At 34.5% G+C, this 8,402-nt stretch overlaps 4 non-coding genes across 4 annotated transcripts; all 4 read right to left on the bottom strand.

The window, feature by feature from the left end:
• Positions 1 to 5,841: 5,841 nt before the first annotated feature.
• On the bottom strand, positions 5,842 to 5,949 carry LOC124888346. The gene has a single exon (XR_007046472.1). It is a non-coding gene; the product is annotated as a small nucleolar RNA Z279/snoR105/snoR108 (small nucleolar RNA).
• Positions 5,950 to 6,331: 382 nt separating this feature from the next.
• Positions 6,332 to 6,439, bottom strand: LOC124888347. The gene has a single exon (XR_007046473.1). It is a non-coding gene; the product is annotated as a small nucleolar RNA Z279/snoR105/snoR108 (small nucleolar RNA).
• Positions 6,440 to 6,819: 380 nt separating this feature from the next.
• LOC124888345 lies at positions 6,820 to 6,927 on the bottom strand. The gene has a single exon (XR_007046471.1). It is a non-coding gene; the product is annotated as a small nucleolar RNA Z279/snoR105/snoR108 (small nucleolar RNA).
• Positions 6,928 to 7,311: 384 nt separating this feature from the next.
• On the bottom strand, positions 7,312 to 7,419 carry LOC124888344. Its single transcript, XR_007046470.1, has one exon. It is a non-coding gene; the product is annotated as a small nucleolar RNA Z279/snoR105/snoR108 (small nucleolar RNA).
• Positions 7,420 to 8,402: the final 983 nt, after the last annotated feature.

The following is an 8,402-nucleotide window of genomic DNA, read 5'->3' on the forward strand; positions in this document are numbered from 1 at the left end:
TTTTCCTTTTGACAAAAGAAGGATTGGGGACAGCAAAATTTAAGAGAACAAATAAGCACAAAGAATGGCTTTTTGTAAGAATAAGATGTGATCAATTTCAATTTTAGGATGACTCATCTCTTCTTTTTAGGATAAGATAATTTACTGACATGGAGAGAGAGTAGATGCGGCTTTTATTAACAAAACAAAAATGCACATTCTAGATACTAACCTGAGAGATGGGACCAGGTCTCTCTCTTTCTTGAGTGAATCTTTAACTTTGAACATGTCACATTTGTCCTCTTCCAAAGTTGCTCCCATGGGTGTATACCTACAAAGGGATGATACTGAATTAGACCAACAAGTACATACATTATCAAGGATACCTGTCTATTGATCATAGCCATTTTTAGGGAGAAAAATTGATTCATCTAGTAGGTTAGGTTATTTTGATCAACCCCAGCGTCATCCTGTTTTTCACAAGTTATTCCTTCTGAAAAACCTTAGTAAATATGTTTTCGATTTAATCTCCAATCTTACAAAACTTCATGTAAATATCTCCCTTCTCAATATTGTCTCTCATAAAGTGATGTCTCTCATAAAGTGGTGTCTGCCTAGTCGATTCAGCAGAAGGTAGTGTATGGGTGCATAGTAGTTCAGAATCCTCTCTAGTTTTTGAAGTAAAGAAAAAGCAGGATAGAGATCCCAGTCGAGTTAAGTTGAAAGAATCAATCAGAGATTAAAAGGTGGAGGTTTTCTCCCAAGGGGTAGATGGTGTGCTGTGTTGTCAGGGTTTGCTATGCGTGCCTGGTGTTGATAAGTTGAGACAGCAAATTCTTACAGAAGTTCATGGCGCGCGCTACTCTATTCATTCAAGATCCACTAAGATGTACCATAATTTTTGGGAGATCTATTGGTACAGTGGGATGAAGAGAGATATTACAGAGTTTGTAGCTACATGCTCTACGTGTCGGCAGGTTAAGATCGAGCACCAGAAACCTAGTGGGTCCATATAGGAGTTTAGTATTCCCACTTGGAAGTGGGAATAAATGAACATGGACTTTGTGATGGGTTTGGCTTGTACTCGTCATCAGCATGATTCTATTTGGGTTATTGTAGAAGAGATGACCAAATCAGCTCATTTTTTGCCGGTCCATGCCTCTTATTCAGCCGAGGACTATGCCAAACTCTATCTTAGAGAGTTAGTTATGTTGCATGGTGTTCCATTATCTATCATCTCTGATAGAGGTACCCATTTACCTCTTATTTTTGGAAAGTATTCCAAAAGGGTCTTGGTACCCAAGTCCACCTCAGTACAACTTTCCACTCTCAGAAGACGGTCAAGCAGAAAGGACCATTCAGACTCTCGAAGATATACTGAGAGCATACGTAGTTGATTTTAAAGGTAGTTGGGATGACCACTTGCCTTTTATCGAATTTGCATATAATAACAGCTATTATTCTAGTATCCAGATGGCTCCATTTAAGGTTTTTTATGGTAGGATATATAGATCTCCGATTAGTTGGTTTGAAGTAGGTGAGGCTCTGGTAGTAGGGACCTGAATTGGTGTTTGATGCATTAGAGAAGGTCCAGTTGATCAGAGAAAGGCTTAAGGCAGTCCAAAGCCAACAGAAATCGTATGCAGATGTGAGGAAAAAGGATCACGAGTTTGAGGTTGGTGATTTTGTGTACTTGAAAATCTCTTCTATGAAGGGAGTGAAGAGATTTGGTAAGAAAGGGAAACTCAGTCCCTGATATGTTGGTCCTTTCAGAATTCTCAATCGTTTTGGAAAGGTAGCTTATGAGCTTGAGTTGCCTTCAGAACTAGCCTCAGTACACCCACTATTCCATGACTCATTGTTGAAAAAGTGTATTGGTGATCCAGCTGTAGTTGTTCCCTTAGAAAGTGTGGATATTCAGAATAGTCTTACCTATGAGGAAGTTTCAGTCAAAATTCTCGATCGTCAAGTTCGTAGACTAAGGAACAAAGAAGTTCCACTAGTCAAAGTTCTTTGGCGGAATTAGCCCGCTGAGGAAGCCACTTGGGAAGCTGAAGCAGATATGCGGACCAAGTACCCTCATCTTTTCTCCGCAAATTCATGTTCGGTTTAAGGAATTAATCTTCGTAAGATTCCTCTCTATCATGCTCAGTTTCAGTTGTACATCATGTTCATGTCAGTCGTGCATTTATGAACCAGTTCAGTCATGTATTCCATGCATCAGATATGCATGTTCAGTGTGTAAACTCAGTCCATTAATTTCCTCAGCTTAACCAAACTCATTCGAGGACGAATGATCCCAAGGGGGAGATATTATAATATCCTGTATTTCCCTAGCATAATTTAAGTCTCAATACATAAGTATTCATATATATATAATTTTCAAAATACTCTTTATTTCTCATTTTAGAGCCATCAAGTTGTGGGAAATTGAACAAGATTCCCAATGATATAAAATTCCCCTTAATCCGATAACCCAGTAAGAAGTTTAGGAGATTTTAAGTTTCAGTCGTAAAACATCGTGATTTGGGCCCATAGTGCATTGTTGAGAAGTGTAAAATCACAATTGTCAAATTCTAGTGAGACTTCACAATTCCACCATGTCGCAATGATGTCCCATCTCATAATTGTCTCTTTTCAGTAAAGCTTTACGATCATGGCGCATCGCGGAGGTGGCCAAAATGGCATTCCAAAGGCTTACCGCGATTTCACCACGTCACGCCAAACTTCTAGGTCCCAGTTGTCTATTTTCAGTGGCCCGACGTGATAGTACCACGTCGCGCTAGAGCCAAAAATTAGGATTTTCAGCTTTCAGTTCTGAGTTTTTAAATTCGTTCAAGGGCATTTGGGTTTTTATCCACGGCCCTAATCATCCTAAAATACGAGATTTAACCCATTAGTGACCTAAATAATCATCATTATTCAATTCCTATTAAATTGAAGATCCTTTTCTCAAGAACAAGAAACCCTAGCTCTCAAATTCAAGGCCAAATCTCAAGAACTCTCCATCAATCCTCCCAAATTCATTAACTCAGGTATGTTAAATGTTCATTCATAGGTACCTTTCACCCATGGAGTCCAAGTATCTGGTTTTAATTACAAATATATGGTATATGCTGGGTTATGCATCCCCAGTATCTATAGATTTCACGTACCTTCAGTATTTACCGACTTTTATGCATACACAGTAGTTAAAGATTTCAAATATTTTCAGTATCTACAGATTTCATGCTCTCTATTCAGTACTCTATGATTTATATGTATATTCAGACAGTTATTATTCCTGTTCATGAAACCATGCATGTTAGCCTACCTCATTTAGCATACCAGTACATTCAAAGTATTGAGCGCATACCTTTCTTTTGAGCTATGATGTATTATATCATAGGTTCTGACGCTCGATTCCCAAATCGCACTTGGACTTCTCAAACTCTTAGCAGTAGTAGTGGTGAGTCCTCATATTTCGAGGACAGATTATTTTACTTTATGTCTCTAGTTCAGTAGTTAATGGAGTTAGTTGGGGCCTGTCCCATTAATCACAGCCATACAGTTTAGAGGCTTTCAGACATTACAGTTAGTTATTCTGTACTCATACTTCAGTTGATATGTCAGTTGGTTATTAATATATTTTTTATCTTACCAGATTCAGATAGTTATTTTCAAGATTTATGGCATAGTGTTGACTTCAGTTATTAAAACCTTATGGCATATATATTATTCTTCCTCATTTATGATTATGTTATTCAGTGCTCACAGCAAGTACCAGCTCATGGGTTAGCTTGTGGCCCCTCGGGATTGTAAGCATCGTGTGACGCCCAGGGTGTACTCTCAGGGCATTACAGTGACAAACTTCAACATTGCACCCTTTTTATCATTACTTCCTCTTCTTTTAGACTGACCACTTTTCTTCATAGCTCTAACAGTTATTTTTTCCAAATAGGAAACATTAGTGTCTTATTCACTAGAATCAAATTTTGAAGCCTTCAATGCCAGAGATTTTTTCCTTTTTGCTTCCTTCTTCTCTTGTCCTTGCTGCTTCTTGAGATCGTGTGTCTTTAGGTTATCAATGAGTTCATCCATTGTGAGAGGCTTTAGGTTTCTTACCTTAGTAATAGCATCCACTTTCCTTTTCTAAGACTTAGGAAGAACACCTAGAATTTTTCTCACTTGCTTATACAAAGGAATCACGTCTTCTGAGCAATGTAGCTAATTTGTGATGGAAGTGAATCTTGTATTCATTTCTTGAATTTGTCTCTCCTTCTTTCATGGTGAAGATTTTATTCTAAGTAGTCAACATGCCAACTTTAAAATCCTTCATATCAATTATTCCCTCATGAGCTATCTTCCGACAATCTCAGATTTCCTTAGCATTTTCACAAGATAAAATTTTGTTATACTCATCAGGTCCTATTCCACAGACAAATGATTTCTTTGCCTTGTAATTCTTCTGAACTTTCTTTCAATCTTCATCATCAAACTCTCTTCTGTTTTTGACAATCATCCTTGTTATGTCTCCTTGTTTGACCTCTCTAACAAGAACATGAGGACTATCAAGTATTATATCTATCAGCTCACTGTCCTCATCCATAATGAAGTCAAACATCCTGGTTTTTCACCAACCATAGTACTGCCAATTAAATCGCAGTGGTCTAGTGGTAGATTTCCCTTCTTCCAAATTAGGTGGAGTATCCATGATCAATAAATCACTCTAGGTACGAACCTTTTAGAGTGTCCTCGCCTTGATACCAATTATTTAAATGTAGGGGTAGCACCACATTATAAGGGGATAGATCCCTTAGAGCCAGACACAGGCAATCAAACAGTGACACAGTAAGCAAACAAAACTTTGTAGGAAATTAAAGAACACAAATATCTAATGTGGAAACCTCCTTGCTCAAGAGAGAGAAAAACATGGATTGCCCTCGCAAGCACTCAATAATTCTCTATTATCAACTTTTTGATTACAAACTCAATAGGAATTTAACTCTAACCTCCATCAGTTTGCAATAACTCTATTACAAACCTACCTTGACAACTCTGTCAAAAACTCACCCCGATATTGATTAACTCTAACCAATATCAAACTCTAGTAACACTACCTAAACAATCTCAAGAACACAATAAAAAAGCATTACTCTTATAACGCGAGTAACCAATTACAGAATCAAACATTACTCAAGAACACTTACTATTTCAGTACACACAGAAACTGTGAACTTGAGCAATGTTGCAAAGTTGAGTTTTCGCCAATTTTTCACTTGAACAATCTAATTGCAAAAACTACCCAATTGAGAACATTCTTTTCTATTTATAGTGGTATAATGATTAGGGCATAAATCTGATTAGGCCAAGTGTCCTGACTGGTACACATCTCACTTGCGCAGTTTGTTACACTAGAAGACAAAACTGTGCAGGTCATATGACAGCTGTATATTTCCATGAAGACCCAAGGACCTGGTCCCTTGTTATCAGCTGATCATCATCAAAACAAGAGATAACAATTAATAAGGCTAATTTGATAAATTAAATCCCTAATAAACTTTTTCTTAATGGGTATGTCAAATCCATAGGGGTCAACTAATATGAAACGGGAGTACATATTTCGCTCATTTTGAATTCAAAATAAAATTGTGTGTAATATTCACATTATGTACCTCATGTGAATATTCCTTCAACATAAAATTTTTTCAAAGTTATATCACTAATATTATTTAAAAAGTTACAACGAAACACAATTTTATGGGAAAAAATATGATAAAATATCAACTTCATATTTTTTTTTTATAAAATAAAACATATTTGAAATCAATGACCAAACATATTCTATATGTTTGATGAATATGTTCGTTCATTGAAGCAATAGGGATCAGATTGGTGAAAAGTGAGGGTATCCAAATTATCGTAACCAGGCTAGGCTGGAACGCCCTCCCCGCATATTATAATGCGAGCATTGACCACTCATCATATCCAATTAAAACTTGCCTGAAGGATCATGTTTTTTCCTAAATACACCACTTTCGTTCTTTATCCTACCCACTAACCCCACAACTCCCTTCATTCAACTAATATGAAACGGGAGTACATATTTTGCTCATTTTGAATTCAAAATAAAATTTTGTGTGGAATATTCATATTATGTACCTCATGTGAATATTCCTTAGGCATGAAAATTTTTCCAAGTTATATCACTAATATTCTTTAAAAAAAAACTACAACCAAACACACTTTTACGGAAAAAAAAATATGATAAAATATCAACTTCATATTTTTTTTATAAAATAAAATATATTTGAAATCAATGACCAAAAATATGCTAGATTTTTGGGGTATATGTTCGTTCATTGAAGCAATAGGAATAAAATTGGTAAAAATTGAGGACACCCAAATTATCGTAACCAGGCTAGGCTGGAACGCCCTTCCCACATATTACAATGCGAGCATTGACCACTCATCATATCCCATTAAAACTTGCCTGAAGGATTATGTTTTTTCCTAAATATACCACTTTAGTTCTTTATCCTACCCACTAATCCCACAACTCCCTTCATTCAACGAATATGAAACGGGAGTACATATTTTGATCATTGTGAATTCAAAATAAAATTTTGTGTGGAATATTCACATTATGTACCTCATGTGAATATTCCTTCGACATGAAATTTTTTTAAATTTATATCACTAATATTCTTTAAAAAAATTACATTCAAACACAATTTTACGGATAAAAAAATATGATAAAATATCAACTTCATATATTTTTTATAAAATAAAACATATTTGAAATCAATGACCAAACATATGCTAGATGTTTGGTGTATATGTTCGTTCATTGAAGCAATAGGGATCAGATTGGTGAAAAGTGAGGGCATCCAAATTGTCGTAACCAGGCTAGGCTGGAATGCCCTTCCCGCATATTATAATGCGAGTATTGACCACTCATCATATCTTATTAAAACTTGCCTAAAGGATCATGTTTTTTTCCTAAATACAACACTTCCGTTCTTTATCCTATCCACCAACCCTACAACTCCTTTCATTCAACTAATAAGAAACGGGAGTACATATTTTGCTCATTTTGAATTCAAAACAAAATTTTGTGTGGAATATTTACATTATGTACCTCATGTGAATATTCCTTCGACATGAAAATTTTTCAAAGTTATATCACTAATATTCTTTAAAAAAACTACAACCAAACACAATTTTACTAAAAAAAATATATATGATAAAATATCAACTTCATATTTTTTTTTATAAAATAAAACATATTTGAAATCAATGACCAAACATATGTTAGATGTTTGGTGTATATGTTCATTCATTGAAGTAATAGGGATCAGATTGGTGAAAAGTGAGGGTGCCCAAATTGTCGTAACCAGTCTAGGCTGGAACGCCCTTCCCGCATATTATAATGCGAGCATTGACCACTCATCATATCCCATTAAAACTTGCCTGAAGGATCATGTTTTTTTCCTAAATAAACCAATTCCGTTCTTTATCCTACCCACTAACCCCACAACTTCCTTCTTTCTTCGATGTGAGAAGGACTACTTCCATTATTTTATTCCCAACTCTCATCACTTATAAATCCCAAACTCATTTTAGATATCACTCATTTCATTTTATTTTAGCTACCCTCTGTTGACGTGACAAATTTTTCGATAAAAATACTTTCTTTGTCTTAATTTATGAGCACATTTCGTTTTTCGAGATTCAAATAAGATAAGTTTGATTATGAATTTGAATGTGAATTTTCATTATATTTGAGAAATACGTAAAAATTATTGTAATTTACAATAATTGACTATTCAAAATATTTAATAATTGACTATTCAAAATAGTTAAAATATGTAAAAAAATATTACGATCAAATATAACATGTGTGAATCCCTGAAAGTGAAATATAGCACATAAATTGAGAAGAGGGAGTGTTAACTAGAGGTGTGTTTTATTGAATTAAATTTATTAAAGACGTTTTGGAACTCTAAATTTGACTACTACTTTCTTTGTTCAGTTTTTACTTGTTAAGTTTTACTTTGTGAAAGCCAATTTGACTAAACTTCAAAACTAAATTGAAGTAGAATTTTAAATTTTAAACTTAATTTTTTGAAAACTATATAAAAAATGTTATTAGTTGTGGTGATCTTTCTTATATTAATATAATGAAAAAATATTTTTTTAAACGTTGGTTAAAGTTTATCCAGTTTGACTCTAGCGAAGTGTAAAGTGACAAGTTAAAATAAATGGAAGGAGTACTACTTTATGTTGTTATTTAATACTCCCTCCATTCCTTTTAAATTGCTCCCCTCATTTTTCGTGAGTCAATTTGATTAAGTTTCAAAGCTAAATTAGTTTAGATTAATTTAATTTTTAAAGTAAAATTTAAATATTCAAAAGTTACACGAAAAATACTATAAATTACA

Source organism: Capsicum annuum, chromosome 10 (assembly GCF_002878395.1).
Source record: "Capsicum annuum cultivar UCD-10X-F1 chromosome 10, UCD10Xv1.1, whole genome shotgun sequence".
Taxonomy (NCBI): Eukaryota; Viridiplantae; Streptophyta; class Magnoliopsida; order Solanales; family Solanaceae; genus Capsicum; species Capsicum annuum.